The 24,812-nt window shown below is 40.0% G+C and overlaps 1 protein-coding gene across 16 annotated transcripts in view; it reads left to right on the forward strand.

Annotated features, from left to right (window-relative positions):
- Positions 1 to 24,812, forward strand: part of ZBTB20 (zinc finger and BTB domain containing 20) — a 518,459-nt gene that overhangs the window by 435,419 nt on the left and 58,228 nt on the right. For all 16 annotated transcript variants that reach the window (XM_064520252.1, XM_064520247.1, XM_064520270.1 and 13 more), the window contains one exon: positions 21,723 to 21,819. The gene's annotated coding sequence lies outside the window, so the exon portion shown is untranslated. The remainder of the gene's footprint in view (positions 1 to 21,722; positions 21,820 to 24,812) is intronic.

The following is a 24,812-nucleotide window of genomic DNA, read 5'->3' on the forward strand; positions in this document are numbered from 1 at the left end:
TTCTTTAGCTGATGTTGCAGGAATATTAGTGAAGAGTGTAAGTCAGAGCTCAGCTGATGAATCCAGGCATCTGTGACATGATTAATTTTTGTAAATGTAAATGGTAAAAGGATTGTTCAGTAAAAACTAACCTGTTACATTCTGCTTTAAAATAGCCCTTTTTAGAACCAGTAGTTATTCTGATTTATAGCACATGGGTTTCCATTAGCATCATGAGGACAACTTCATGGGCAAAATTTGGCCCCAAATGTTCGATAATTAAGTTCTAGTGGCTCACACTGCAAGCTTGTGTTTTGGATAACTTACTTAAGTCTGTTAGCATTTAAAAGGCCACAACTGGGGACCTAATATTAATGCCCCATTAATCGTTCTGCTCTGGGAGTCAGATTTTCCTGCTTTAACATCTGTTGTCACCAGCAGTAGATGCACCTACGCTGATGGTGCGCAGAAGGTGAGATACCTGGGGGAGGTCTGCAGGTCTCTGCTGACGAGCCTCTTTCTAGGAGGACCACAGTTTGTGTGGGGTGGCACCGTGGTCACTGCTGCTGCCTGAAAATGCATCTTTATGTGTCATAGCCAGCCAGATCTGATAATAACATAAGGGTCTTTTGAAATGTCCTGACCTCATATTTGGATCCTCCAGCATCTTTCATTTTAGCAGGAGCTGAGCCAGATGTAAATGAGGGATTAGGCAGACTCATATCTACTTTATAGGCCAGAAAGAATCCTAAAGCCCCCTTTGGATGTTGAATGAAGGTACCTGAAAATTAAGAGCTCCGTTGCTTTGACTGGCTTTTGTTGTTCTCATCTTAGAAATCTTAGAAGACTTGTCAGAGGTGCTTTCAGAATATGGAAGCATTGAGTTGTTTATATTACTGGGATGGGGAATTGTAACAAGATCTTTCTAGTGGTGGATCTTGCCATGATTATCTCTGTGGGGGGACAGTTTAGAAACTTAAGCTCATATACAGAGCAACTTCTTGCTTGCACAGTATTTTTGCTGTCATGGGATATGATATATTAATACTCTGTTGACGACACAGACTTCCAGGTGTAATCTAGGAGATGATTTTTGACCTTTTCAGGGGCTTTATGGGTTTTGGTCTCTTTCTTAATAAATGAATTAGCTTGATCAGCTCAGCCATTCATTCTCTCACACTCCTTATCTCACTAGTGAGGCTCAGTAATCACATTTATGTTTCCCCCTTCCTTGGAGGAAGATGAAGATTGTTATATTTGGGGGGGAGAGACCTATCTATTTTCCCAGGCTTTTTGTGGAAGAGTGAACTGAGTGGGAGGCTGTGTAAACTGAGGGAGGGAGGCCAAGCTTGTTTCTGGGAGTTGAAAGACTTTTCTAAAATAGTGATATAAGGCAAAGTCAGACTGTTCTTTGTATGTGTTTTTAAAGATCAATTTACATACACACATCAAATTTTAGGTAGGCTCATTTTATAATTCTTTGCAAATTAAAAAAAAAACCCTTTATGCATTAAGAGAGTTGTCATAACTATTATCAAAGTGATAAAAATCACACCATTTTAAGCAGTTTCCATCACTAGTGACTGTTGTGCTCCACTTGGTGTTCAGAAAAGCTATCAGCTGTCAGTCACATCAGCCATGCCCATAGGGTTAGGAGTACTGGTTTGGACAGGCTGGAGGTAATGAAAACATCCTATGTATATGGACTTATGATATTAACTTTAAAATTAGTTTGCACTTGGGGGAGTGAGCAACATTGTATTTCCTCCTACTATTTAAGTATTATCCCAGCCAGAATGGTTGTCAGAAGTATTTTGTCTAGCAGCTGCTTGGAAGGTCCTTTATGCCATACGTGAGATTTTAGGATACAGGGTCTGTAGAAGCTGAAGTAAACAATGAAATATTGCACATACCTTGTAAGTATAGAGGACAAGTTATCAATGTGTTCCAGTTGGAAAATAAACACACAGCTTCAAGTCTTAGTCACAGGGCTCCACAGTACCAGGCAGACTCATGGTGGGTTTGTCTTACATTTTCGCAGGCTCAGCAGGGATTCTTTGCTGTTCTTTTAAGAGGAGCTGTATTTGGCTCTGTAGATGGACAGGTACATACAGTTACTTAGCAAGGGACTGCAGAAAGCTAGTCAGTCACCCAGGCTGTGACTTGACAATACATGGGCTTCGGGGGCCAAACCAGTTAAATAGGTTTCCTCAGGCTTGCCAGCACATTACAGTTCACAACTCCCTCACTTGTGCCAGCACAGCAGTTTGTGGAGCTGGGCTATGGACAAAAAAAAACAATTTTTCTTTAAATCATGGATTGTTGCAGGGATTACAGTGGGCTAAGGAATAAGGTGAATACCTTCAATAGTGCTTCTGAAATCACCATTTCGTTGGACTTTCAGCCTCAGGACAGGATCTGCAGAGGAATCAGTACTGCATTCACGTTTACTGTTAGGGGCAGGGAGTACCATTGCTGATACAAACACCTCCATTTCTCCAAAGATGTGTTTTAATGCTGAACTCAAAGTCATGCTCATGAAGGTAGAGCCAAAGGGTAAGAGTCCTCCAGAGATCATATTTGAGCTAGCAAGGAAAGTTAGCAGAAGAATAACTCACAATTAAGTTGGACTTTCTATAATGTCAGCTGAAACTTCTTGAGATTTTTCTTTCACATCATAAAAGGATCCCAGAGTCAGCAGAGCTGTACTCATAAGACCTTGGACTGAGATAGCAGTGTCAGGAAGGTGCTGCATTGGTGGGGCTACAGAGTGGCACCAGACCTGAAGTAGCTCCTCATGTGTAAAGCCAAAGGGGAGTTAAGTCATCTGGTGTCTTTGGTCCAGGGAGGGCTTCCTTCTTCCCCTTGGTTCTAAAAAGAGTAACACTCAAAGGAATATACCACTAACCTTATTTTTCCCTTTGATAAGACCACTGTTGTAAATTCCAAGTTTATTTTTCTTGCTGAAACTGCCAGCAAAATCAAGTTTATTCCCCTGCCTCTACCTTCCCCCTGCTTCTCACCTGTTAGCTCTTTACTTTCCAGTTAAAAAAGCTAAGAATTATTTCCAGCGCAGGCTGATTTCAGGCAGGATCTGGTTTGCTTTATGTAATAGCTTTTATGTCTCAGGTTTAGCTGGTGGTTTTCCTGTCTGCTGTCCTTGCTGCTGGGAGGGTTATGGATGGGAAGTGACAGTAGCCTTCCATCTCATCAATTCCAGATGCCTGCCCTCCCTCCACTCCCAGGCTCTGCATGGCTCTCTGATACTTTTTGTCTGTGTGTGCAGCTTTTTGCAGTGTTTCAGTACTCAGGTAAGAGGAGGGACATTTTTGTTTGTGTCTTTCTTTCTTTTACAAGCTTAAATCCACTGTTCAATAGCATGGAAGAGTGCAACACTCTTCTTGTGTCCTGATCTTTCTGTCATTGATTTTCCTAGGATGTTTTATAGAGAGAGATCTAGCTCCCTTTTTGTATGGTCAGGTTTCCAGATTTATGATGCAGTCATCTAAACTTTCCCAATACTGGCTGATCAGCTCATGGTTCAGGAGCTCATATACTCTTTTAAGTGATTTTCTCCACTTCATTGTCATATCTGTTGCTTGATCCATAGGTGCAGCTTTCTTCATGCAATGGATTATCCACTCTGCTGTTTGGCTTCTCCTCACTGCACCATCTGATGCTAAAAGAACCATTTCCTCAACCCTCTAGGATTTGCTCCTTGACGATTTACTCCTTTCTCCTTATACCACTCTGTCTAATTCATGGGATTATCCACTGAACATGAATTTAGTTTCCTTCTGGTTAATCATCATCTAACCTGCCAAAGTGTGTTTCGTGGGTTTCCATATTTTTAAGGATGGTTTTTAGGCCAGAAAAACACAGTGTACCTTGGAGTCATCAAACTGGAAAAACAATCAAGACCTGCTCAGCCCATCTCCCCAGAGCCAGTGAAGAATTGTGTCTGCATCACATGTCTAGTGTTTTGGCTAGGGCAGTTTTAAATACACAAGCAACCTTCAGTTCCTTCCCCGGGGACACTGCTCTTCAGACTTACACTATTTGCTCCCTGGAATTTCAGCTTTATGTTGCCGTTCTCAATTTTAGCTATATGCCTCTTTATTATTAGCTACCCTCTCTTCTTCTTTTTTTCTTTTTTTTGGAGGGGTGGGCATTTGCACCTTTTAATTCTATGCAGCTTGTTTTCATGCCTTTTCCTTCATCTACTAGTCATTGGCATGTAGCTGGACTATACGGATTCTCTTCATTTTTTTCCTAACAGCTCAGTGTTTCCACCACCCTGGTCATTTAGGTGGCTCTCCTCTGAACTCACTCCGATCCCTCTGGTGAGGAAGCGCCCTGAAACAAATGTCACATTCCAGGTGATTTCACCTCAGAGCGTAGACAGAGAGACTATTGCTGTATCTCACTGTTATGTGATGTGATTACTTAGCTTTTAATGGTGCTGATTTGTCTTGACTTTTCTCTGTGTGTTTGGTCTAGACTGTGGCCATCATCTGTGGCTCTTAAAAGAGACTTTTTAGCAGCCTCCAGGCTGGTTCCATGGATCTGAATTTATTAATTTTCCCTTCAGGCTCCTTCAGCCCTCTTGCTGCCCCTTTTTTCCTTCAAAGTTTAGTTGTCACAGACCTCACAGTATAATCCTCTTGTGTTACCTGTATTTCAGTTACTGCAGTTTAACAGTTCAGCTACACCTGCTTTCAGAGCCGGTACTGTGGGCTGGCATTTTGAGACTACTCGCCCCAACGTGTAGCAAACACTGGTAATCACCTTAGCTGTCTATCTCCATCCAAGCCAATGAAGTACACTTGTCTGAAAATGTCAGGGTAAGTGAATCATATTGCCCAGTAATGAGGCTTCAGAAGATTAGGTTCTAAAGCAACATGAACCTGCTGCAAAATGCTGGATCTGGGCACTTCTCCCCACTCTTTGGATGACTTGAACACATGTTTGACCTTTTGCTCTATAGGCATACACACACACACACACGCACACGCATACACAGACACAGAGGACCAAAAAGAAACCACATATCCACATGCCTGTGAATTTTTGAAGGTGTTTGTATTCTGATACCAATATTGCTCTACATTGACTGTCAACAGACTTACATCAGCTTGAAATAAACAATCTGAGCAGCTTCTTAAAATACAGGACATGTGAAAGGCAAAACTTTTTCTCCACAGTGCTCACCACCAGGTAGATCTATTTTGTCCATTTGGCAATTAGATATTTTGACCATTGTTATGCTTATAACCGTTGTTTTTCTCATTCTCATGTTAGCATATGTTATATGTTCCTTAAGTACGTACACCTGGTATGCATATATGCAGACATAAAAGGCTTACGCATGTCTGTATGCCCAGGGTGCTTTGGGCTCCTGCTTAGCTCCAGTGTGGATATCCACAGGTACTTGTACTAGTGTGACCTTTGTACTAACTGCAGTTTCAGGACCTCTGTGCTAATTGCAGCTCGGTATTGAAAAGACAGAATTTATGTTCTTGTTAGTGAAGCCTGTTCAGGATAAGATAAGAAAAAGAAACGTACATCTCCACCGTCTACTAACTTTGATAGTGCAAGATAAGAAAAGATGTGCAGAATAGAGTGGAAGGCACCATTTGCTGTAAACAAGCAGCTATAAATATATGTTGTGGTGAAATGAATGTTGGGCTTTCTCCATTCTACAGCTGAAGTGGCTGCAGTAGTCTATTTGACTTGGTAATATATCACTCCTTGGGTTTTTTGGTAGATTATATTCTTAGTTAGTAAACTAACCCAAGCTCGTGCAGCTCTCTCTGTTGATTTTTTCTTTAGGATTAACTCTTATTAGAGAAACAGTTGCTACAATGATGCATGCTACCGAAACAGTATTGATGGATAGATTTGATCCTACAGGTCTTAGTTCTGGCAGCCTGGCATCTTCCATACGTCATGTGCATCTAAGTAGAATGGGTTGGAAAAGTCGTGTCAAATCAGAATAATTTTGTTTTGTTCTTCTGTCTCTCTTCATTTTACTGTTCTCATTCTGTATCTCTGTTTATTTCTCTCTAACCTAGTTTATGGATTTAATCCATCAAGGGCTATTCTACCACATTTATTATTACAATGCTCAAGAGCTTTAGAAAGTCAGGCCCATTTTAAACACAAGCAAAGAAGATAGTTGCCTACGGTTGTGGACCAATGGGACTAGAAATAGTAACAGAGAGATTGAATAGCAGGTGCTCAAAGTCTTCTGGCAATAGATTTGGCTTCTTGCCTGGCCTGCTGCTGGTGCAAGGGGAGGGAAAGGGAGATGTGGTTGGTCATAGCATCTCCTCATCTCTCTTCCCTGGAGGCCAGCAGCACTGTATTACCTTGCTGGGAGTGGCTGCACACCTACAGTGTCCCAACACTGCCATCCGGCAGAGAGTGAGGCTGAGCAAGCACGCAGCAAAGCCAGGGTTCCCTGCTGTCTTTTCCTCTCTGATTCTTGAACTATTTGGGGATGGGGGCAAGTGATCATGCTGGGGGAATCTGCTGAGAATTTTGTGTATTTGGCTGAGAAACTCTAAGATTCCTCTGGAAAAAAAAGCAAAAACAAAAACAAAAAGGAAGTGAACTGATTTTTTCCTGTGGTTTCCAGGATAGGGTTGAGTTGTGGCATCTTATTTTTACCTGTTTCCACATCTTCTCATTCCCTTGTGTCTCTCCTCCCTTATAATAGTGTCTACATAAAGAGCTGAAAGTGTGTTTTCCACACTCATGAATTAAGCTTTTTAAGATGCCTGTGAAGTTGATCTGTTATTATCTTGACTGGTCTTACAGAGTAGCTGAAGCATGAAGCACTGAAATATCTTTCTCAAAGTCAGTCATAGATTCCCCAGAAGAGGTGTAAATAGGACCCAGATTTCTTGATTCCTAGTGCTGTTCTTTAAAATAAATAAAATTCCCTTTTGACTTCTGAAGATGCTCTTTGATGATGGTGACGACAGCATAGCAAGCCTTGTTTCATATTTGTAAAACTTTTTCTTTTCCTTTTTGATCTCACAAACTTTAAACCTTATTATTTTTATTGATGCCAGCTCTAATCTATTTCTATTTTTATTTTGGCAGCCATGAGTTTTCCATCAAATTGGTGGAACTGTCGCTTCCTAAGCTACTTTGTAGTATTTAAATCAAAATTGATGAGATTGACTTGAAGCTGCTTTTACTTCTTTTTTTTTTTTTTTTTCTCTTTAATAAAGGCAAATCAAATTGGGATGTTCCACATCTATACCTGTAGCTTCTTTCACTTGGTATATTCTGATTGATGGCTCTTTTTCATACTGCTCCTTTTCTATTGTCACGCGTATCCATTTGTAGTAAAATATCCAGCTATCTTCGCTGTTGTATTTTCACACTGCAGTCAAAAAGCTCATTGCCTCTCAGTAACCAATTGCAAATCCTTTTCTTTTCCACCCTTTTCGGGAGATTTGTGTGGCAGCTCAGTCCTGCTGCAGACTAAAACCTTTGCCTTTTTCCTTACTCACGCCGTGAAGTCATAGCTGTCTGTGATATCACAGTGGGCTGCTATGGGAAATCTTGTGATAGCTGAAGGAGAGGATTATAACTAGGTTAACAAAACCATGGCAGGACTGAAATGATAAAGGTGTTTATCATACCATAAAGCATCTCAGTAATTAGAAATATAAGCACAGGCGTTTCCTGTTTTTTGAGGGAGAGCTGGAACTTTATCTGCTTTTCTCTCTTATGCTTCATCAAGAAAAGTTCACATTTATAAAGCAAGAAGAAACTGCACTTTGTTTTTCACGCAGCAAGAAGGAAGGAAAAAATATGCAGGCAGCCTAGGTCTATAACATTGATTTGTAACCAACAAAGGAAACGTCTACTTATGAGACACAAATCAATGTAACCAGACTGTGAAAGTGCAAACAGAGATGTGAGAAAATTATTTGATCATTAGTCTTCCTTTGGAAAAGACAGAGGGCCAAATTCTGCTCTCATTTATGAGGATGTAATTTCCATGAGAACCTGAGATGTGCCAGTATAATTATGAACAAAATTTCATATGGTGTCCTTTGGTCGGCTGGGGTAAGGTGTTAGAGTCAGAAAGAGGGCTGGGTTGAAAAGGGACACAGAGGAATGATTGCCGTAGCAAAGAAAATATGAACCAGGTTTTGTTATTAATGAATTGTAGGTAGAGAAAAATATATTGATGTTCCTTCCTGTGCAGGGGTGACCTGTGTCAACTGTGCACCTGCTTAATTCAGACGAAACCACAAAACAGTTTGCATTAACCTGAGACTTTGTTGCCACAGGCTGAGATATTTTCTTGTAAATGGACTGGTTTCCTGAGAAAACGATGTAGTCCTACAGACTCTAGACCTCAGGGTCCATTATCTAGGAAAAACCTGTGTTAACAAGCAAGGCGACCATATTTTGAAGGTAGTAAGAAAATCCAGTGGTCCAAGGCTGTTTGGACTGTTGGTGATAATAGCTGCTGATTTGGAAGTAAGCACCTGTATTCTTTAGAAGGGTAGTCTCTCTCCCAGGTGTGTTGGAGTGTGTCTCTCCTGGAGCAGTTTGTACCCCCAGATTTACACTGTCAGTTTATGGAATTAGTTCCGTCAGTGCAGAATCTCTGGGATAAACAGACTGTGAAGCTGTGGTTTGGTGGCACAGTGGATCTGGATTGTCATACCCTATCAAAAACACTGTAGCCATATAACACAAAGTGTTGATCTAGGATAAATTCACATGCCGGTTCAAATGTTTTCAGAACAAATGGATTAACTTTATATGGCAGGCTTTATGCCAGATCAGATATCACCTGTCTGCGCCACTCTGACTTCAGGCTAGATTATATATCGTCTGTTCTCTTGCAGCAACATCAACTCTTGCTAATTTGATAGTAATGTGATCATGTGCCCATGACCAAACCGGGGCAGATCTATACTGCTGAGTGATCCAGCGTTAATGGTTGTGGGCTCCTAGCCTGAGCCTGCTCTTTAGTGGGGGAACTCATCTCAACTTTATGATCAGAAATCCACCAAAGTAGAGACAAACTGCATTGCTTTAATAGCATACTCTGTCTCACACTAGGCTTCAGCAGCCCTTCTCCTTCAGGGCTTCCCTGCGCTTTTACTGATTATGGGCCTTCCCCATACTTTTCCATTCGCTTCCATTAGTTGAATCACTTGAAAGAGAAGCAGGCAAACACATACATACTTACACAGTTTAAAGGTTCAGAACCCATTTGGAGAGGTAGATATTTTTATACTGGTTAAGTTATTCTAATTCCTGTAGATATTGTTTTATTTATGTCACAATAAGGGATTAAATCAGGCCATGGCTTCCCAATAGGCAGACAAAGCCAGTCTAAACAAATGATATTTTTAAAAAGCTTTTGGGATAGGAATAATTTTGAATCTAAAATTGTGTTAAAGTGACATTAAATAACAACATAAAGCTGACAGTCATTACAAGTTAAACTCCCCTTTACAGAATGAGGTGCAACAAGTTGTGTGATTTCCACTTGTAATCAAAAAAAGTCCTCTTTTTTACTCTCATACCTTCTGAACTGGATTTGGACATTTAAGACACAGGCAAAATTGTCCATTTCACTTGCCCCCAACTCTCACATATAGTGAATATTTACCCTTGGGTGTTCTTTGTGTCGTGATATCTTAAAGTAAATGTCTCTCTGTCAGGGATTGCTCTTATATAATACATGTTGTCATCTGGAGTGAGGCACAGTTGTGCATATTTAGCTGGTTTACTTTGTAATGCGTCATTACAAGTGACCAAAAACATGGTACAAGAAGTTGTTTGTGTGATTTTTTTCATTGCTTATGCAACTCCCAAGGAGAAAATGTTCTTGAGAGCAGATGGTAAAGAACAGTCACTTGCAAGCTCCATTTTCCAGATGCATAGATGTCTCACATCTACTTGAAGCCAGTTCAGATGGCTTTGTAAACTTGAGTCCAACTTTTGTTTAACCCTTTACTGGGCCACTACAGAAATGTTCCTGCAGAAATTTTAATAAAAACTACCTAAATGCAGAAGATATGTTGTGTTCCCAGTTGCTTAGTTGGCATCTAGTGCATCGTGCTATGATAGCAATTAAAATAGTAATCCTGTTCTTTAGTAGGAGTGTTGCAAGTCAGCAACTCATGTATGATCTATGGTTTCCATTCATTTCTTTCTTTCCTTCAACTTTCTAAATAGTACACCATAACACGGAGCAGCCAATATCTGAATTTTTTGCTGTTTGACATGGGGTTTACTAGATAGTGAAGGCAAATTAATTTGACTTCCTACAGAAAAGGTAAGAACTTCTTACCCTAGGGCAGTAACACAGTCAGCTCATCATGACTGCGTGATACTGATAAACTACAGTTTACAACTCAGCAGGTTTCTTGTTTGATTTTTTTTCACGTGCTTGGGTCTTTGGACTTTTCACAGTAGGCTTATTGCTGCTGAACCATAGGCTTTTATTTGATTACGAATAAAAGTACTAGCCCAGTTTTTTCCCCAGCTGCACCCACAGAAATCTGTCTGTGAGATCATATGAGTATTACAGACAAACTTAGTTGGAGGATATCCATGAAAGTCAGTCTGTAACTGTTGACCAGACCAATCCATTACCCTTGTACAACAACTGTGAGCTGAAACACAACTGAGGTTTAGTTCGGTTTTGTCTTTACTATCAGGTGATTTGTGGATCCAGGGACTCTCATAATAAAAATACCAAATTGTCAGTTATAGTCCATAAATCCTGTAACAGGCAAGTAACAATTCCTTCAATAGTACCTGGTTATAAACTACATCCTGGTCAGAAGTAAGCATAGAACCAGAGTCTAACATCTGGGCCATTAAGCCTTATTGTTTTCACTTCCAACAAATTTTCAAGAAAGATCATCTGAACTGAGAAAGAGAACAGGTTTAGAAATAAGAGCTGAGGGAAAACTTTTTTCATTATGTCATCAATTAAGTTTTTAACTATTTATTACATTCCCACAATGTAAAAGGAGATGAACCTGAGTTAAACTCTCAAAGCTGAAAATCCAGAAGGCAAATCAACTTTCCAAATCCCCAGCTTTGATCCATCTCTTAAAATGAAAGAATATAACAGCTTGGAATGGCTGAGGTCTGCGTTTGATTTTGGTAATACCATATAATCCAAGCTTACATGCCAGTGTGCTCGTTCATAGCCAGCGGTCAGAAGGAACTGGTTTCTTTGGAAAACCTAATGAAACAGTCTAGATCCATTCTGTTTACATTTTTCTCTTCTTTGAAGAGTCATAAGTTTGTTATTAACCAGAATCCGGATACTGAAATCGATGGACCTGATGGCGTGTTGTTTCACTTCAGCAGAGTTTTGTCCCATTTGGCAAAAGAACAGACAGTTCAATGTCTCACACTACAACAGCAACGTTACTGGGGAGAATATCTTCCTTGATCTCCTTCTGAAAGTTCAGCATTTCTGTAAGACCATATTCATCTTTAGAAACTCCTCCCTTCTGAGGACCACTTGTGGATTATGATGCATACAATATTTTGAATTTTTAAAGAACTTTCATTTGAAGACTTCTTTGGGGTTTTGCAGCTTTATTTATTAGCCTGACAATAATGACGGTGTTGCATATATTCCTTCATTTTACCAAGGGGGAAGTGAGGGATGAAAAAAATAAGGGCTTGTCAGAACCATGAAGAGAAACAACTTTGTCAAAATGTAGGCCTTCTCCGAGAGACAGAAGGACAGTTCACACCTAGAAGGGATAGAGCTTTCAGGTCAGGAACCAACCATGGACTTTGCCATTCAAAGCCCTCTCAAAAACAAACTGTTTTGTTGGGTTTTCTTGTCACTGCCTCTTGCTGCTTGGGCTGTGAAGCAAATTGCATGTACTGGACTGGCTTCTCAAGGCAGTTAATGCAAAAATGCCGTTTTAAAATAATAGTTGCCAGGTCCTGCAGCTCAGAACTGTCGTATTGCATGTTAAAAACTCACTCTTTCCCGGAAGTGAGGTGTAAGGAGTAATATGAATGCATGTGTGTGTGTATGTGTCTGGGTCTGAGATGTGGACAGATTCCCTACCTGGAAATGGCTTGCTATTATTAGACACTCAGTTACCAGGGGTTATGTAAGACAATTGAAGCTCTGTTTTTTAACAGAAGCATGATTCATGCTACTTGTAGTAACAGTAACCACCTCCAAACCAGACAGAAAGCAGACACAGACAAAAGGCTGAAGAAATCAATGCTGGCTGAACACAGCCATTCTCCCGATACCTTCTGCCTGTCACACAAAGCTGTCGGGTTATCAGCAGCAGAGGTTATTGCTCATTCTGAAGTCTCCTAGAGCCATGACGTTGATGCATCTGTATCTGTGGCTTTTGCATGGGGAGGCTGAGCCTGCGGGAGCTGCAGCGGTGGACGGCACTCGTACAGCATTCCCAACAGTGGCTCTGCTATTCTGCACAAGGCTGAAGTAGCTGTGAGCAGAACTAACACTCCTACTCTATTTTCTCAGTTACTCCTGCTGGGAAAGGCTGGAACCAAAACAACTTTTGGCTCCTCTGCAGTTAACACTTCTACAGTCATTTTTATAGTAATGTGGAGGGAGAGTTAAGACCTGGAGTAGCTTTGAACTTCTGCCAGCACTCTTCATTAGTGCAAATTGTGAAATCTGATTGAACTAGAATAGCTCTGAGCTCCCCTACAGCTAAGATTCCTGATCCAGCTCCTAAAGTACTTCTTGCTGGCCGTGGCAGAGATCAGAATATCTGCAAGCTTCTTAATTCTGTTCTTCTGAATCATTTTCTTGTAACAATTTCTGTTGGGAGATGTAGGAGTAAGGTAACTGCCAGCTCCTCTATGGCCAAAGCTCCAATCCCTTCCTTACAGAATCTCCTCCCTGATAGGAGAAAGGGTTACATTCAGAACACCAAGACAAACAGCAGTGGTGTAGTTATTTACCGAGTGTCACCTCCCAGAAATAAACGGTGTTGAAGTTGCCATCAGGTCCCCTCAATTCAGTGTTCCACTGCCATTCCTTATAGCGCTTCTTCTTGGAAGACTCTACATCTCCTGTAAAAATCTCAGTTTAGCAACATCTAAACCATTCTGCATAGTAACTTCTGCTGTCAAGGAAGAAGATGCTGAAGATTTGGAAGTGGTCTTTTTAGCACTCAGGAGACAGCACTCCTACGTTAGCAGTGCTTATCCAACAACAGAGCCAACTGCCTTCAGTTTCATTCAAGAAAGTTTTTGAAATGGCCAGAGAAATAGCCTCTAACAACACAGAAGAGAGCTGAACACTGAATTCCAATAAATCCCTAGAGATTATCATTTGCTAACACTGGAGTAAGAGTAACAATGCTTATCGCTATGTTATTTTCCTTAATGCATTATGCTATATATACTGTACAGAGTAGGAATTGCTACAGCTACTGTTAAAGTTAGTAATCATTCCGCATCAGCCGCACAGCAAATGGTTTTATGAGAAAAGTGAAAAATAACTCAAAGTGCACTAAAAATGGGCTTGTAGTCCTATCCTGACTTTGACCTTTCCTGGTTGTGGGTATTTTAAATCTAAATCTGAATATTGCAACCATAATAATGACCTCTCTACATTTCAGACATACTTAAGAAAAACTATTTTGATGCAGATGATACGTAACTTTAAAAAGCAAATAATTATCACAAATACACATCACACCTGAGGACACATTGCTGTCAGTGACTTGACATTTCAAATGCTGAGCTTCACAAATGTGCATAGCCATCAGATTTGATTGAACAATGCTTTAGAATAATTCACATGTTCATCTAGAACCTTTTTTCATTGTGTTTTGGCACTGAAGCATGACACAGGAAATCTACAGTGGATTTCTCTTTGCTTGTGAGGAAGCAAACACTTTGATCAGATCTACATACTCCAAGGCTGTAGTCAGTTATTCCTCAATGGATAATGAAACCAAAGCCCAGAGTGACTCTGTTTCTCCATGGATCCTGTGTGATATTTTATATATAGTTTTTGACATAAATCAAACAAGCTTTCGTTTGTACAGTTTGAGGCCAGAGGCAGCAAGCACACAAGAAGAATGGTATGCATATTTGGGAAAACATGTTCGTAGTTCTTTTTGCCTAGCCTTTTCACTGCATTGGTTACCAACTCTTTAATGATTGACTTGCAAGGGAAATCTTCAGAGACATGAGACACTCATCCAAAACAAAAAAAAAAACTGAAAATCATTTGAGTATTTTCCCTGACAGTCAGTAATGTCATTGTGTAGCTTAGCATTTGGGCAGTGGTGGTATGGATTTTGAAACCTAGATATAAAATTCTTTGTCTCAGCTCTTGCCCCTCAGAACGCATGCACACAAGCTTTTTAATATAAATCTTCCTCTAGTAAAGGCATCATTATATTAGCTAGCAAGTTTCTTCCTCTCCCTCTAAAACAACTCACATAATAAAAGCTCACTGAGGGAGGAGGAGAATTCCACCAAGATGATGAGAAGTTTGGGGAGTTTGTTTTCAATTATTCTGTTTATCTGCTTGATAACCTGGCTCTTGGTGCTTTAGAAAACCAGATGTACAGGTGAAGGATTCACTTGCTACTTTACCTTGTTCTTCCTTCTGTGACAAAAGGATTTTTGAAATTGTATCACTGAAATTTGTATCTAGTAGTATTCCACTTGCCAACATAGAATTATACCATAAATGAATGTAACCAGCATCTCAGTTTCTGCAAGCAACAAGCCAAGAAGAAACTGAATCTCATGAGTTTTATCAGTTATCATTTAGTATTTTCTTCCATAGTCATGACAGTGTAGTTCAGGCTTACAGTGGAGATCAGCTTTCAACATGAGAACTAAAAATTCTGTGGCTAGACACTGGTACATCAACTATTGTACTGTGGCCATGAGGGGGGCTATGGCAGAGCCCTTGCCAATAAATACATAAATCTTCATTAAATTGGATTATTTGATGAGATCGTGCAGTCCCTTCACATAGGTAAAAATACATAATTAGTTTGCAGACCTGGTTGCTGAGACATGGAGATCCGTTCTTTGAGGACATCCCGTACTTTATTCAATTCACCAACATCTATGGGACTAAGAGTTTCAGGGATATGCTAAAGTATTTGCAAGGACAGCAGTCAATCAAACCAAAGCAATCTGTAAGGGAGGAGGAAAAAAACTCAGCTCATTCTCTTCATACGCTTTCATTGTTTTTGTTCTTCCTGAAAAATAATGTCCTTTCAGATTTCGTTTGACATCTCCATGATGTTGAACAGATTCGAAGAAATCACCAATATTTTGACAGGGTTCCTTGGCAATGAAATGTTCATGAAGCTCATCTGTCATGAGCTAATCTGGCTCATCTAGCCAAAGCAGTAGCTTAGACGGATATATTACTGTAACAATTTAATTTCTACACTTTTTCTTGGTCTCTGGTGATTGCAGTGATGGCAACTCATATTTCAGTAGCAGAAACATTGGTGATAATTGCGGCATGGCTATACGTTTGTTTTTTGAGAACCTTGCTTAATGTAGCAAGGCTGTGTCATGTTGTCTGAGTGCCTTTTTCTTGGTAACAAGGCAATACTCCAATTTTGCTGGCCATCTGCAGTGTTCATGGCTTCAAAATCTTAACCTCTTACCTTGTTCTCCTCCCACCTTCCATACCATAATGCTGATCCATTGTAGCCTACAGTGTCAGCGCATTCAACACATGAATGCATGGGGCTGTTTCTGATCTCAAACTGCTTCTATTAATAGTAAATGTCTGTAGAAACACAGCACTTACTTAAACTCAATGGCTCCAGCATTATACAAGCATTGTCCACAGATTGATCTCTTCCCTGGAAGGCTTATGTAGGTCCAATTCCACTGAGCACGGAAGATTTACCCTGTATTTTCCATGAACGTAAATAAAATCATAGTCTTAAGTACTGGCCTCAGTCACACCCTACTTCTATGAATCGCTTTGAAAGGTATGTCATTTTGTTCAACATTCAGATACCTTTATAATGGCTCCATTGTAGGAATATAGAGAATCCTATGTTATTACACATAGGAATATATTTCCAGAATAAGATAATTTTAAAAATAATTGTGTATACAGCTATATAGTCATTTATATATGGTGTGTACATATGGTAACCACAGGTACATTATACATATGGTAAAGTTTCTTCTCTTTACCATTTGTGAAAAGGTAACTCACGGTCTGACACACCCTCATGGTTTGGTTTGGTATCAGAGATTTCTGCTTACATCTGAATGTCTTGCTGAATGCTACATCAGGCCTTTCACTGATCTGCTGCTTCCCTTGCCTACTCACATTTAGTTGCACCTCTTCCAGGTACCGGTTGTCTTCAACATTTCAAATCAGACGTGCAAGGTCCCAACAGATGTCTAACATGGCTTTCTAAGTAGCACATCTTGACATCTTGGCTTTCTTTGGTCCTTTTCTCCTTTCAGGGCCACAGGGTTTTACCAGGAGGCCCACTCCAGAAATTTCCAAGCAGGAACACTACATAAAAAATGCCTGCTCTGGGCTTGAATTTCCAGTGTCTCCTTGATATATCTCCAACTTTCTCATTTTTCTCTCAAGACACTACTCCCTCCCTTGGTCTTTCCCAAGATCAACACCAAAGGGTAACACAGCTGAGCTTCTTGCTATCTTGGGTCCCTTCCCAGCCCCCTTTCCAACGTATGTGAAGGTGTGCCCACTGACTCCATTCTCTGCCCACAGTGAGGTGCAGCTAAGAAAGTTAACTAAACCGTGATTAGGCTCCATCTAACATATTTCTCTGCTGATGTGGGGTTTACTCACCCAACACACTAAGCATGATGAGATCTTTATTAATGGAAAATAGGCAACACCTCAAATTATACCTTAAAGGAAAGAGAACATTTCCAGAAGTTGAGTGTTGATACTTTGTACCACTGCCTAGAGCAGGAGGGGCCACCCAGCACTGGGAGTGGGTTGGAAGGGCAGTAGAAGAGTTATCCTTTGGACCTTAGCTCTTGGATGTAGTTAGCTGTTGCTTTGAGAACACCACCTGCAAAATAAAAAGAAGTATCAGGAGAATCAATAGATGAAAATGAGACATAGAAAATTCCTATTCTAAGTGCCAAATCCTAACTTAGGAAAAAAATTGCAGTTTGAGGGAAGCGAAATTGTATAGTGTCAGATAAAAGGAAGTGAGAGACGGGAAGAAAGAAATAGATACAGAAAATGCAAGCTATGTGAGACAAACACTGGGTACATGATGTAGACTTTATTATAAACATGAATTGCTATTCCAGATTTCAGTAAGAACCCCTGGGACTTGAGGGAGAGATTTTCTCTCCAGTACTTTTGAGTAATGTCTTTATGGGAAATTGGCCTTTACTAGGTTAGAGTAGTCCATTCCATTTAAACAAACTTTCTGCAAATGTCTAATCCATTAACAAATTAATTTCTTAATTTCAGGCCCAATTACAGCACATGGACAGTGCTCCCAGTAGAGCACAGAAATGACCAGTTTGCTCTCATAGATGAAGCCATGACCTGTTTTGAAAAGACCATGCTATGGCCTTCTGATAGCGTGTCCTGTGCTGCTAACATTTTCTGTTTTCTGTGAGGCAAGTTCTGGCCTCTGTTGTAAAGGTGTTTTGTGTGGGGTAGTGCACCTTGATCTCTGTGTAAGACAACATGGTTAGATATTTGCCTACACGTAGCCAAGGGCCTGACTCCTACTTTATTCACCTAAAGTAAATGCTGCAGTCTGTCTTGGTCAGAGGATGTGCCTTCTTTTGAAAAGGAATCAGTAAAATGCATCCGGAATCACCCACTTTATGCAACAAGTTGACTCTTCAACCACGTTTGTTGATGGTGCTGTTTTAATCTTCTAGTTCTTGTTGCCATTTTAAGAATTTCATCCAAAATGCTACTTCCTGAGAGAAAAAGTGACAAAAAAAATGCATTTAGCCTAGACAACCTGGTCTGAAAATATATCCATGACTGTGAAAGTGTCAATTAAAACTGACCCCACCTTACTCAATAGACCTGTACAATATGTGGATTGAGATCAGATGTGCCAACTTCAGTGGCACTAGGAAGTTCTTATCTCCAATTCCCTCATGATATAGACAGTGCCATACCAGCATAGCAAATGGAAAACATAAGAAATAAGCTCACAAGAATCTCATCTTTTATATTTTTTGTTAGTAGGGCTCACACAAAAAGCAGAAAGAAGCAGAATTCTGAAGGTATCAGGGAAAAGAGTATCGCAGGGATAAAATAAATAGCAATGAACTAAAAAGTTGAGCTCCCTTGATTAGGAGTCACAAAGAGAAAGTAACAGAAGATTGTGGTATTGGATATCAAGCCTTTGCACAAAGTGGACAAGCTATTTTGCTGACTCTCTCTTTCAGGTAGAACAGGTGAATGCCCCTAGCAAACAGGGAGTAGTGAAAGAGTTTGATGGTGTCTTTGAGCAGAAAGAAGTAGAGTTAGGGGCACAGACAGAAATGTCCCACACGGAACAATATTAGAAAAAGCAAATTTCAGGACTGGGCACCGGCAGGAAATTGTTGTTTATAATGTTTGAGTGATCTGTAAAAGAAGTATTGTGATGGTGTATGGAGTAAAGAGCAGAGTCAGGCCAATGCTTGTTTACATGCATTTTAAGTAATATGATATGACAGACCACATCAGATCAATGGTGCTGATTAATGAACAGCTCTGGAAAGGTAGCAAACAAGTAAAGAAAGGGTCAAGATACAAATTTCAGGAGGGAGGAAGGGGACATGAGTGTATCAAATACGGTGTTATGGTTTGGTAGCCCATTAATCATGAGTGTTATTATATAAAGTACCAAATTTTGAGCTGACTTTATGCCCACTGCAATTCCACTGAAGCCAGTGCAAAAATTGACCAAAATTGTACATCTTAAATCACAATCTGTAGTACAGCACGGCTATCATAAAATGGACCTTCCTTAATAAAAACAGTAATATGATTAATGTTTCTCACTCCCTCTAAATTATCAAATAAAGCTTGGGAAGAGCGAGGTGGAATAAATATGAACATACATGAAATGCCCAAGTTAGTATCATTAGTAGAAATATTTTAACTAATAATAGCCTGCATGTCTGCAATGCATTCATCCAGAAAACTTATCCTCCAAAATCTTAATTGAGCACACAATACCCTGATGGAGCAGATCTTAATGTTTTCCTTTTCGGGATAGAGAAACCCAGGTAAAGAAGGGCAAAGTGCTTTGACCCACTGTCACACATCCTATTCCTCTGCTGTCCTGTTTGTCTGCCATTTTGCCCAATGTTTTCAAGTTCAAAAATCCTTTTCCTCTTGTTTTTCCCTGGCTATCTTAAGACTTTCAGAAAATATTGGGGTGTTTCTTTCTCCACTGTGCTCCCTGTATCTTCTAAAACACCATTGGCTTTGCTGATTTTATGCACTCAAAGTGTATATATCAACTACTGATGCTCTCAGTGCTTTATGTACATCAGACTAGAGGAAAAGACTTGTATCTCTCCAGGCCATAGCAGAAATGCTGGAGAAAAATGAAGATATTTTAAGTGCTGACTTTCACAGGGATTTTAGTCCCCAGTTTTTGTAGAAGACTTTGAACAGCCTATCTCTAACAACTTGTCTCCCTGACCCTTGATGTGAAGCCAGATTGAGTGCTAGGCAGTGCCACAACAGAGAACCATTTGGACTGGGATCCCAGAGATTGGAAGAGCAACAAATAACGCAAAAAGAAAGATGTGACAAAATATGCAGGATTAGTACATTCAGTTCTTAGGCTTCTCTTGTGTGAAATTAGAAGTGAAGTCAGCAGGAATTTTGCCCAAGTAAAGACTGAGGTCCTGATCTTGTGATTTTTCTGCTTCGAATATGAGCTAAAAATGCATGTGAACTGAAGTACTGGGCACTCTTTAAGGTATGCAGGATTCACGTCTTAAAAAGGTGAGGAATGGCCAAATAAAAGACAGATTACTGTGTTCAAAGTGGATATAAGAAGCAAGGTCAGAATTAACAGGAGGATAGGTGGGGCATACATGGAAGTGGGAAGGAGAGTTCAAATGTAAGCCAAGCTAAGTGTTAGCAAGGACTAATATTACAGAATTCTTGGGCATTATTGCACCTTTGAAATTCAAACCTTGATATTGGTCAAAGGTGTCAGTGTTTTATGGAATTCTTTGGAGCTAACCTGATGCTGGTTCCACTTCAAATGCTGGTGAAACTCAGACGGTCAGGCTGATTTGAGGGGGCTGGGGGGAGGGAGGGGGTTGTGTTTGAATTAATCCAATCTGAAATTCAAGGCAGACTTCAAGAGGAGAGAACCCACAAAAACTGGAATCAAAGAAAATGTTTGCTTGAGCCCCTGTGAAGTATAGCTGCCAAGTTTTGTGTTGCTTGTTAAAAGGAGTATGTAACATATATCCCAGTCACCAATAAACTTCATTATTACAAAATGTGTAAATTGAACATAAAACTGAATGTATATTTTGTGAAGTAGATTATTACGATGTCATCTAAAATCCTTCATTGTGTCTGCTGGCACTCATTCCAGTGTTCCTGCTGTACTTAACAGTGGGGTTTTTTTATTGTATTGCATTTACAAACATAAATTCAGACTTGCACAGTGATGTTAACTACCTGTGAAATAACAATTACATCTCTTATCATTTTTTGTTCACCTTCTTGATTTCTTTGATGAAGCAAATATTTGCTTTTCTTGTCTGATCAGAGTAGGCAAAATCATTTATTCATGGAAATAGCACATTGACTTCTCTGTGGGCAGGACTGAATACGCTGATGTCCTGGGAGTTCTTTGCGTAAGTGAAATGAGCAGGATTTAATTCAGTCCCTGGATGTTAACTTCAGACATACTTCCAACATCCACAACGAGCCACCCAAAGATCATAAGAAGTTAGCAAAGGAGGAGTTCTGTTAGTCTAGAGCAGGATTTAAGTTCTCCAAAAATGTAAATACTCCCAAAAACTTAGGTCTGGGTGGTGAAATTACCCTCTAACAAATATTGGAGCTGAGGTTTTTCTTTGGATTCATTTCTGTATTAGTCCATTGAGCCCAACTCCTTCTTTAGTTCAAGACATTTCAGACATAAAACTGCTGTTGAACTGAATCTCTACAGAAAGGCTGACAGTAATTTCACCGATCTCACTGCAGTAAACCTGGTGGCTGAAGGCAGGTAAATGGAGTTTCTGCCTTGGTATGAGCCATCATTTTTGTTATGTAAAGATAGCAGAACAAGTGGAGGGGAATTTTTCCTTCCTTTTCCTGTCTTTTAGTTCTGAGGAAGTGTTTGTTGCTGCTCTGAACAGGGCTAGCCTTGTTGTTCTGACGGGATGCATTTTAGTGCCAAGCTTATGCTAGCTCTCCATCATTTCTCCATGCTCATGCCATTACAGTGAGCAACTTCTCAGAATGAGTTTTACTGATAGCATTTTGCTAGCTAATCCTCCCTGTCATCCTAACTTTGCCACAATAGGTTGCATGGGTAGCCTGCGGTAACCAGAGGCTGATGTTGTTGTCATTTACAGCTGGGGCTGGAGAGACTGAACCAGGAAGAATTCGGCCCTACAAGGCTTCAGCCAGCTGTACTTACAGTGGAGAATGCCAGTTAGCATTGCAGCAAGTTTTCTTACTCTCAATAAATAATTTCCCCCCTGACCTTTCCTTTTGGTTCTTTCCGGTACAGACACAGCCTCTCTCTGTTCCCTGCCCCGATGAACGTCTGCACTAAGTCCAAGGCTTGGAGTAATTTACCTGAAGAGTGATACCAATTGGAAACCACTGTAAGTATATTTTATCTCTTATAAAAGACTTCTTGTTTCAGCAAAAAAGACATATTTAAAAAACAAAAACAAACTACAGCACCTGTGAGCATTTCTGGTGAGTGTATGCTAAGTTTTGCTTTTCAAATTTAGAAGGAAATATGTGGGCAAAAATATGTCAGTAAAAAACTGTTAAATATTTAAGTCGTAGCCTCACAGCATAGTTCAGCAGTGGCTGGTTTGATGTACTTTATCTTTTAGTTTGTCGGGTTCTCCCTGCTTATTGCTCTAATTTATGCTGTTCTAGCTGGTTCATCCCTTTTTCTCTTTCGGACTGTTTGTCTTGGTTTTTATTCTTACTACTTTTTATGAGACACCTTTGACTTCTGTAGATTTGGAAACCTCCAGATTTCCTCTCATTGGTGTTTCATGCAATACAGATTGAATGTAGTGCAACTCCTTAAAGGTTTAAGCTGTTCTTTCCAGGCCTTGATTCATTTATGATTTGGGCTAGAGTTTCTGTAAGCCATTACAGTTTGGTAAATTTGGCTGGATTGCATTGGTAAAGTTGAGATTCTAAGAGAATTTTGACTTTGTGTTGTGATTTTATTATGTTCTGAAATGATTGGTTTTATGTTATTTGGACTTTTTTTTCCTGTAAATCTCATAGTTTTGATTTGTTATGATCAAATCTCAGTGCCTGCCAGTATTGTGGCAGTGTTGCTGTAGCCAAGATGCTCTGAGGTTTTAAGTGAGGCAAGCTTTGTAGGCAGGGAATAACTTTTATGAGACTTGTGGTTTAGATGGAAAAAATAGACAAATTTGGGGGCATGTAAGCCCTACTTCAGGTCTGAAACAGACCCAGCAAATTTCAAGCTAGGTTTAACTTAATCTCTTAGTTTAACTTAATCATGTTAATCAGTCTCCTGTAAAGGATTTTGGAGACTATTTTACTTTTCCGTTTTGATGAAATTTTGCAGGCTTTTATTGCACTAGAACATTGGGCCTCTCTTGTCAGTTCTGCATGCGGCACATTCTTGTTCTGGAGTGTCCTGTTGGGATTCCTCTTTCATAATATGTTTTATGATGGTGTTTTCAGGTGTTTGTGTTTTCCATTGTATGTGAACTTGCAGAGATTTTAAACAAATTGCCAGTCATGTAGCTGTAACAGCATGAAGATCAGTATTGCTGCAAAACCATCAAACTGTGTGAATATCCAGGCAGTCAGCCTGTGCAGGACTTCTTACTACTGAAGCAACACTTCCGGCAGGAAGGCTGGATGGCTCAGGTAGTTTAAAGCTAGCTTGTCCCATGAAGCTTCAGCCTCCCTTCTGGTGTTTAGTGTACCCTGAATTTTGTGGTTATGTCTCTGGTCAGATTCTAGTGCTTCTCACTGTTCTTTTGGGCCTTTTTTAAATTTAATGATTGTACTCCTATCTCTCTCTCTCTCTTTCACTTTGTCAGTTTCTAAATATGTATTGTCAATGTCATGTCTGGGAGAGACACAACACTGGCAGTGATAAGCATTGATATCAGGAGCTGTGCTAGTTGCATGCAGGCAGAAGAAGAATGTGCAGCAGAATGCTTGGGAAAAATACTGCTTAAAATCAAATGTGAACTGTTTTCACTCTTTTATATTTTTAGGATCTGAAAAGCCAGACTTTTTGTAATTATATACAGTCTCTGAGCATTACTAAGGTTACAGACAAACTGTACATCAATGAGCAAGTACAGTGCACAGGTAATACAGGCATCTCTGACGTGAGGGCAGTTGCTAGAAGGTGATGTTGTATCTCTGTTAGGAAGAGAAATACTGCCTGGAACATGGATGGGCAGACTTAGTCAGGAGCAGCACTTATAACAATATCAGCAACCTCATGGCGTTTTCCCTCAGTGCTATTTAGTATGCAGTGAACAAAGGTCTGGATAGCGACCCAGCCCTCTCTGTATTCGGAGACTGAAAACTGCCTCATTATTGTTCATTATGTAGAATTATTCTCATACAGTTACATTATCATAGCTTTCCCTGAGAGCCAGGGTACGACTATGGGTTCTGTGCAGCTACACTGGTTCCAATACCTGCACTAATTTGTTCATTGCTAACCTGGTGTCTCTGCAGGACGTAGCATTGTTCCAGATACAAGGGAAGGCTCAAGCATTCACTGAAGTTACAGTTAGCATGTGAAAAGTACTAGCAGCTCAACAAAATACATCGCCTGCTAGAGACCTGATTTGGTGGCCCAACTATGAGAATATGCAAACTCATTGAGGGAAAATTCATTCCAAACTCAAATAATTTTTGTAAGGCAGATACATGCAAAGAAATGATGAGTGGAGAGCAAGTGGGAGAGAGAGAAGGCTGTATGTATGAATGGCAGCAAGAAGGAGAAGGGGTTTTAAAGGCATTCCAAAGCTCAGAGGTAGCAATCTCTTTCTAGATAGCTCTGAGGTTAGGACATCCAAAATATTATCTATTCTGCCTTCAAATTAAACAGAAGGGAGTCTCTTCTACTTTGCAGACAGTGTCCAGATCACTGCAGCAGCTGTACTATTGTGAGCTGTGCACCATCTGAGCCATTATTGTATGACACTGTAGCATTAAGGTACGTGGAAAAAAGGGAATGCCTCACTGCCATGAAGACAGTGAGAGAGGAGTTTCAGAAAACAAATATAAAAAGATGGCAGTGGTTGTAGGCCCTGTTTAACACACAAGTCGGAAAGCACTGATATGAACAGTTCAGTTCAGGAATGACCTTGGATGTAGTCAGCCTGACATTAGTTACTGGAGAGCATACGATCAAGAAAGAAGAGGATATATTCTAAGTAGTGTAAATGAATATAATAAGAAGTTACACAATACATTTAAAGGAACGTTGAAAGTGAATACCAAGGAAAGAGAAGTATCTGGATATAGGTTATGTAATCTAAAGAGATGGAGTAGGCAGGATGTTTAGAACTAGAGTGAATAAATCTCTCATAAATCAGTACAAAATATCAATTCTGTAGTGACCCTT

This window comes from Dromaius novaehollandiae, chromosome 1 (genome assembly GCF_036370855.1).
Source record: "Dromaius novaehollandiae isolate bDroNov1 chromosome 1, bDroNov1.hap1, whole genome shotgun sequence".
Lineage (NCBI taxonomy): Eukaryota > Metazoa > Chordata > Aves > Casuariiformes > Dromaiidae > Dromaius > Dromaius novaehollandiae.